The sequence below is a fragment of the Etheostoma cragini genome, chromosome 24 (genome assembly GCF_013103735.1).
Source record: "Etheostoma cragini isolate CJK2018 chromosome 24, CSU_Ecrag_1.0, whole genome shotgun sequence".
Classification (NCBI taxonomy): Eukaryota; Metazoa; Chordata; class Actinopteri; order Perciformes; family Percidae; genus Etheostoma; species Etheostoma cragini.
Genome location: NC_048430.1, coordinates 11166886 through 11175589, shown reverse-complemented (window position 1 = coordinate 11175589; position 8704 = coordinate 11166886). Strand labels below are relative to the sequence as shown.

The 8704-nt window shown below is 39.3% G+C and overlaps 1 protein-coding gene and 1 pseudogene across 2 annotated transcripts in view; one reads left to right on the top strand and one right to left on the bottom strand.

Annotated features, from left to right (window-relative positions):
- Nucleotides 1–8704, top strand: part of LOC117939487 (gastrula zinc finger protein XlCGF57.1-like) — a 235686-nt gene that overhangs the window by 70279 nt on the left and 156703 nt on the right. The window lies entirely within an intron of this gene.
- Nucleotides 1–8704, bottom strand: part of LOC117939500 — a 185133-nt pseudogene that overhangs the window by 48339 nt on the left and 128090 nt on the right.

Here is an 8704-nt window from a genome sequence, read left to right as displayed (position 1 = left end):
AAAAGGGGGTCCAACCCGTTACTAGCATGGGGTACCTAATAAAGTGGCCGGTGAGTGTATATATATACACACACACACACACAGTACAGGCCAAAAGTTTGGTTATGAGAAGGTGTGTTCAAACTGTTGGCCTGTACTATATTATATGTAATATATATATATAGTAAAGGCCAAAATATTTTTATACATATTATATATACAATATAAGTATATATTATATATATTTAATGAAGGACACAACATTTCTCATTGCTTTACCAAGCACTTACTAACCAATAACCATGAAAAACATCAGTCACAACTTTACAGCAGCCAATCCAAATAATGTTCGTCGTAGCCACTGACAAAATATTACCTAAATGTCCATGTTTATAGATGGTTTACAAAGTATTATTTATTTAACAAGGTATTAGAGTCATCTGTTGCAACTTTATTACTAACCATCCAGAGACTGTTAATAGACAGTTTACAAATCAACTAGTAACCGGTAACAACATATTAGGAATGTCTTGTGTATCTATCTATGTAATGTTCATTGATGTTTTAAAATTATATTCCCTCTTGTGTGTGAATTTGCATGTGCGTCTTTAAATTTCCTCTCAGTGTAAAAGATTTTCTACAGACTAAGCAGCTAAGTGGATTCCCCTCCCGTGTGTGCAATTGTATGTGTCTCTTTAAATATCCACTCCGCGTAAATTATTTTTCACAGACTGAGCAGCTATATGGTTTCTTTCCTGTGTGGGTTCTAATGTGAGTTACTAAACGTCCGATCCCTTTAAATGCTCGCTTACAGATTGAGCAGCTAAATGGTTTCTCTCCTGTGTGGGTTGACATGTGATATCTTAAGCTTCTACTCATTGTAAAAGCTTTCGTACAGACCGAGCAGCTAAATTGTTTGTCTCTTGTATGGGTTGTCATGTGTAACTTAAGATTTATCTTGCGGCCAAATCTTTTCCCACACTCAGAGCAGCTAAATGGTGTATAAAAAGCAGTCCATCTGGACTCACTAACAGGGACTTCATCATTACACAGAGAGTTGACAACTGACCGAGGGTCTCTAGTCTCCTTCCAATCAGCACTGTCATCAGTCTCAGGTTCAGAAGCTTCTCCCGACTTGTCATCAGTATCTGGTTGGAAACGTGTATCTTGATATGTGTTCTTGGTGGTTTCTGGTCCTCCAAAGTCCTTTCCATCAATTTCTGTTTCCATTTTACCAACACATTTATGTTTTCTGAGCTGACGTGGCCTGTTGAACATTTTGTCATAATTACCGCAGTTGAAAGAGTTCTTTGCTATGTGGGTTCCAATGTGTCCACTCTCTAATAAAGATGTCTTTGCTTTGTGGATTGTCATGTGTTTATACAAACTGTAACGCACCGCAAAAGCTTCTTTACAGACTGAGCAGCTAAATGGTTTCTCTCCTGTGTGGATTCTCATGTGTTCCTGTAAATTCCCACGCTGTCTGAAAGCTCTCTTGCAGACTGAGCAGTTGAATGGTTTCCCTCGTCTGTGGTTTCTCATGTGTTTGTAAAATCGTCCCCTGGCTGTGAAAGCCTTCTTACAGATGGAGCAGCTAACGGATGTACTAGTTCTTGTGTGGGTTCGCGTGTGTAACTTCAGATGTATCTTGCGGTCAAATCTTTTGCCACACTCAGAGCAGCTAAATGGTTTCTCATCAGCACTACATCTGGAATCACTGTCGGGGACTTTGGTGTTATTCACAGAGTGTAACCCTGACTGAGGTTTTCTGGTCTGCTTCCAAATAGTACTGTCGTCAGTATCTGGTTGGAAACGTCTACCTTGATATGTGTTCCCGGTTGGTTCCGGTCCTCCACAGTCCTTTCCATCAGCTTTTGTTTCCATCTTACCAACACATTTATGTTTTCTTAGCTGACGAGGCCTGCTGAAAATGTTGTCACAAATACTGCAGCTGAAAGGGTTCTCTCCTCTGTGGGTTCTCATGTGATTGTGTAAATGTCCACTCTCTAATGAAGCTTTAGTTCCTTTGTGGATTATCATGTGTTTATTTAAACTTCCACACACTGTAAAAGCTTTTTTACAGACTGAGCAGCTAAATGGTTTCTGTCCTGTGTGGGTTTCCATGTGCTGCTGTAAATTTCCACGCTGTTTAAAAGATTTTTTACAGACTGAGCAGTTCGACTGATTCCCTCTTCTGTGGGTTCTCATGTGTTTCTTCAGATGTCCCTTGCGTTCAAATCTATTCCCACACTCAGAGCAGCTAAATGGTTTCTCACCAGGGTGCTCAATATTAAACAGAGAGTTAATACCTGAATGAGGCACTCTGGTGACCTTCCAAGTATTACTGTCATCCATCTCAGCTTCAGAACAATTCCCAGTCTTTTCATCAGGAGCTGGTTGTAAATTGGCATCTGGATGCTTGTTTCCTGCTTGTTCTGGTCCTCCACAGTCCTCCCCGTCATTTTCTGTTTTCATCTCTTCTGTTTGTCTTTGATGAAGCTGTGAGAACTGAGGTTTCTCTTTATTATCTTCACTCTTTACATGGAGAAGAGTGAATGGGAACTTGGTGATATCAGCCTCCTCGAGCCCATGATACTGCTCGCCCTTCTGACTGATCCAGAGTATCTCCTGCTCCTCTTTAATGTGGGGGGGCTTTGTGTCCTCTTGGTCCAGACTGTAGCTCCACTCCTGCTGATGTTCTTCACCAACAGCCACTTTCTGGGCATCTGAATGTAAAGCTGAAACGTAAACAGACATTAATCTTAATCTTAAAAAAACTTTACTAAATCGACTCCAATAAGGACACAGTCTTGTAATGACCTCATCTGCTTTTTTTTGTTAATGGATTTTTGTTCAAACAACTTTAAGTTTCATATCTTAAGTTTGTATTTTTATACATTTTATTGATCAGAACTTTAATATATTGTGATGTTCTGTTGTGACAATAACACAAATTATCATATTATTTCAGTGAGAACTCATTTATAACTACAAATAACTAATGGTAGGGTAATTTGTTTATGTTTTGTAAAACGTTTCTGGAAATGCTTTTTTTTATGTTTATGTGTCAGGCTGTATAATGTAAATACTGTTTGGGAAAGGTGTGCAGATACACTCTCAAACAAAGTCACCCCAGTAATTAGAGAATGTTTTATTGTTTCCAAAAAGAGCTATTCATGCCATTTTGTTAAAATTACAGCTTACCTCGATGGTTGGTACAGCGTGAGTATGTGTGGTCACTGTAGATCGAGTCCATGTTTATAGGACTTTTGGAACTTTCCTCCACAAACAACCAAACCATATATAAACGTAAAATCAAACGTCCCTCTGAGCGCAGTTATCGTCAAGTTCTCTCTAGTCTGTGTTTGAGAAAAAAGACATACAATGTACAAAAAGATGAAGTGTGTCAATGTATTTCAGTCCAAATGTGAACATTTCAAACTTGTCCATCTCTCTGAGCCTCTTCACGCCAAAATTAAATTCTAATTTCTGCGGTTTTGGGATGCTTTCGGACTCTCTCCACCTTTACCTTCTGTCCACAGGAGAGTCACCATCCGTGGGTCAAAAATGGGGGAGAATTTCAGCACAACACCATACCCAGCAAGACTTGGACCCCTGGGGTGATATGGGCTGTTTCCCAGACGGAACATGAAACTTTCTCTTACTGCGGTTAGCATCGTTATCACTCGCCGGGTGGGATAGCTAGCTAAATTACAGTGTTTGCCATACATTAATACATTTTTGGCGGGCCGCCACACAATCAATGTTGACTGCCACATAAAACTGAAACACACAAAAACTGCTGTTTATGCTCGCTCCTCTGTGCCATAACTTATTCTACACGCTCCAATACATTACTGTAGATGGCGGTATGAGCCTTGAACTTGGTTTGCGATCTGCTAATTAACACAAAAAAGAAGAAGTTGCCTTTCCACCACATTGATCTTCTTCTCCGCAAAGAAGACGGCTGGATTCCATTCAGAGTTTAATGGTTAGTATTATGTAGAGCTCATATTATCGGCTGATATTAGGAATTTCTTGAACTATTGGTATCAGCATTTCTAATGCCTGATAAAAAAATGTTCTGTTCTGTTGTGACAATAAAACACACTATTGTTGTATTATTTTAGTAAGAACTCATGAATAACTACAAATAACTATTGTTAGGGAAACAATAGTTTTAGTTTCTGAATCTGTTTAGGTTTTGTCATGCGTTTCTGGATTTAAAAAAGAATATATATATTGACCGACATATCGGATTTTGAACATTTGTATCAGTATCGGCCTTAAAAATCCTTCTCCGGTCAGGCTCTAGTATTATGAATTTATTACCAGTATTTATTCATAGTTTTTATAGCCTAGAGAAAGTTTTGTCGCCCCTAAAAGAGGTTTTAGCCAGCGCGGAAGGAATATCACAAGTGCCAAAACGGCGCTGATTTGACTGGATCTTAATGCTCTGCTGTACAGAGCTGATGGTGTCCATTTTTGCGAAAGTCAGATGGTACCGGACTTTCCGGGTGACCATGTGACCACCGGTGAGCTACTGCTCCCAAAGGATTACATTGCAGTTTGGTACGTGGCTACCAGGTAATAGTGTAAGAACTAATAGAGTCAAGGCAGCAATACATTACACATTCAATATAAAGAGTGTTCATATGACTTTATGGATCAGTCGTGTTGTGAGATGAATTGGTGCATTGTCTCACTGGCCTAAAATTAATAAAATTGTGTTTTGCCAATTGGGTCAGCCGTAAAGCAGGCGCACTTGTACTTCAAAATGTATGCCTAGATGCAGAGGTCTAGGGTTCGAATCCAACCTGTGACCCAACTGTTCTGTAAAGAATAACAGGTGGGAAAGCCCAAAAAGACTCACATCTCAGACTATAAACGTGCCAACATATTTTTTATTTACTAATTTAACAATTGCCTCTTTATGACTTTGTTGGTAACGACACATTGTAGGCTACAATCATGATTTCTGAGTGATATCAAGTAAACTCAAGCAACTTAGGATACGTGAAACGTGATTTATAGACGCAAAGCCAGACATCTGCGGTTTGGACCATGATTAAAATAATGAAGTACATACACACCTATCCTGTGTAACTTTTTTTCGGGTTTCCCAACGACATCAAACAGTCTACGCTGACGACGGATCGCCTCCTCGTACCCGACGATAGTTTTATGTATTTATTTTAACTTTGAATATTTCTTCAGCAGTAGCAGTTGGGCACTCGTTGATAAACTCTCTAAAATAGCCAAATAAAGACATTGTTGCTTAATTACAGTTGTAAGAAATATCTGCACCCCGACTACAATACAGTCTCTTCCAGCTCACTCAACACTAGCATGCAGCTAAGGCTAAGCTCGCTTGTGTTGTTTACTTTCGCTGGGTGTCACACTGTTTACGTTCCGACTGTGGACGCCCGTGCGCTTTTTGTTCCGCTTTCAACTAACGGCATTATATTCCAACTTGTTGTTGTGTTCAGATAATTAGAATGTATTTATTAGCTGGCTGCTAGTTAGCTAACACTGGCTTCCGCACTCAACTAAGGCAGCGCACAACTGAAGGTGTAGGACGTCAGTCTGTCGGTATTGGAAAACAGTGTATGTTTCTTTTGGTATTGTGATCTTTATGACTCTCAAGTCAATTACTTTTACTTTGTGAAAGTATTTTATTTTTCTTTAATTTGGATTTTGTTAATGGTTCTTGATGCCTGAGGGCCTTAATTGGAAACATAAATAAAAATCTCATCTTTTTCCAACCACATCTCCAAGTCATTCTGAGTGTTTTTCACTTGCTCGACTACTGGCTACATCTACCCACAACAACTGGTACAAGTGAAAAACGTGTTTAAAGATGTATAGAATTAAAAGAAATTCTGCTTTTTCATAGAAAAAAGTGTTGTTTTTTTCTTTTCTTTTCCTGTATGTGTATCTTTCTCGCCTTCTGAATGCACTTTGATTCTGGTAATAAATTTGTTGATGATGATGATGATGATGGTGATGATGACACAGAAAAACAAATCTAGAGTAAGTCAATAAATACAACCACACACTACTTCCCCTTTTTACACACACACACACACACACACACACACACACACACACACACACACACACACACACACACACACACACACACACACACACACACACACACACACACACACAGACACACCTATCCTATCATACTTTTATTCATTTCTTTACATGAAGTGCATCTTTAAATACTACTCAAACAGCAGAATATGATATTATTCACTAATAATAAATCACTTTGATGTCACTTTAGTATTTTGCATGACTGGTTTATGAGAATAGCCTGTGTATTAGTACTTGTTGCAAGTAGGTTAAGGCTAAAATAATAAAAAATGTACCCCATTTAACCTACCTATTTCAATCAATTCCAAAGCAGTGGACCTCTTTACGTGATAAAAATGTATGACTTGACAATAAGGCAAAACCGAAAATAAAGTTGTATGTACCTGGGAGAACTTCCAGAAGATCCATGTAATTACACTGGAATGGCATGTCTGAAAAACACACGTGAGACTGTACTGCTGCAAGATAACACATTGTGGTTCATATTTCCTACTGTTTTCTGATCTGGACTTATATTTTGCAGCATAATGAGCTCCTTGCCACTGCACCGTCTCTTTTGCTAATATTACGCTGAAGTTCTCATTTGATAATCAGGATTTGCTGGGACTTGAGCCCAGGATCTCCTGTTTATAAGACAGGCGCTTTAACCACTAAGCTATAGTGCCTCTTGCTACTATGCACTAACCTGGTAAAGACAGGTATTAACAATGGTGGATCTGAAACAAAGGGTCGAGCCTCTCCTCTCTAAGCGTAGCTCCCATGGCGCCATTTTAATGCTACGCAGAAATCAACTGGCGTTAGCATTCCGTTGACTTCCATTCATTTTTACGTCAATTTGACACTGAATAACTTCACATCTGAAGCATTTAAAGACTCTATTTGTCCGTTGTTCATTTGTAAAGAAACACGACAATGTGTAAAAGGCTCTGTTACCTTGAAGGAAATTATACCTAATGGTTGGTTAGAAAAGCAGAAATAAGGAACTATTTAGACTAAAATTAAAGGAATGGATTTTGATGGATAATCACAGACTCAAATATGTCAACTTTTGCTCAATACTATTTCAAGACTTCTTCAATTTGTTTTTCAAACGGTATGCAATTGAATAAGACACCCCAAAATTATTGAAAGTAAAGATTTGTACTTGCCAAAGAGCGTTGTGTGGAATCAATCATGTTATGTTAAGGGAATTACAGTTGGGTAAAAGATCATTAATATAGGAAAGTGGGTTAATTTGACCCAAAGACAACATGAGGGTTGTCCCTTTTGTTGCTGAGTTCAGAGATGCCAGTCAGCAAACAGGAAGTGGAACATGCAGTCCCCTGACCAATCAGCAGCAGCGTGTCAGAATGACCTAAGCGCCCAGCGGTCGAGGTCAGAGGAAGTTCCTGAGGAGGAAACAGCTTTCCAACGTCTCAGTTTATCTTTTTAACTAAAGCTCTAACAGGAGGAGAGCATGACGGATCTTTATTATAACATGATGATATGTACATGTTGATGCTCGGAATCAAGATTAAATGTCATGAAGTAAGACAATATTTTAATCTCAAATTCAGAAAGTTCAATCCCAATCCCTTGTTTTCTGCGTGATGGAAATCAGACGCAGAAAAACATGTTTCCTTTTAGTTGAATATTGTTTATACGTGTTTTTGTCATCGTGTTGAAGCAGCAGTCAGAGTTAAGAGGCCAGACCTCATTATCACTCTTAGCTTATTTAGGATTTTCAGCTCCTTTACTGAAGAAAAAAGATATACCGCAATCTAAAAATACTCCTGAAATGTTACTGCAGTAAAACTACAGAGGTATTATCAACAAAACGTGCTTAAAATGTCAAAAGTTCTCATTATGCAGAATGGCATCTTTCAAAGAGTTTTATCAATATGGAATATTATATTCAGTTTTTACCCCTAATAATTACACTTTAGAGTATTTTAATGTCCATCAGTGTGGCCATATGTGTGCCTATTTCAGATTAGATTAGTACTGCATAAGGTCCTATTGTTTTATGTAGAACGTCACTTACAACAACTAAGCAACGACTATCGTCTAAGTGACTAATGTGAATAACAGTCTGTGACATCAGTCATTGCTCATTGGCGAGAACGCTGGAACCGGCAGCCATGAACCGGGCTGCAATGTAGCCCTCCGTCCACTAAAAAGTGTTGTGTGAAGGTTGCAATTTGCCCAATTTAGCTGGTTTGGCTGCTGCAGCAGTCCAATCTAATACTGGACCAATGCCAAAGATTGTGGTTCCAGTCAGACACAAACAAACACATGAGGAAATAGGGTGAAAAGGGGGGTGGCAATTGCTCAGTCCGTAGGGAGTTGGGTTGGGAACCGGAGGGTCACTGGTTCAAAAGTATATGGACTGGTAGGTGAAGAGATGCCTATTCAGCTTTTGGCCGCTGCCAAGGTGCTCTCGAGCAAGGCCCTGAACCCCCCCCCCAATCGCTCAGGGCGCTGGTCCAGCACTGACAGCCCACGTACTCTGACATCTCTCCATTAGTTCATGTATAGGACCTGAGCATGTGTGTGTAGTTCAGGCCTGTGTGTAGTTACAGCGTTCCTGCTTAATACTGGACCAGTTTCAAAGATTGTTGTTCCTTTAAGTCCCTTAGAC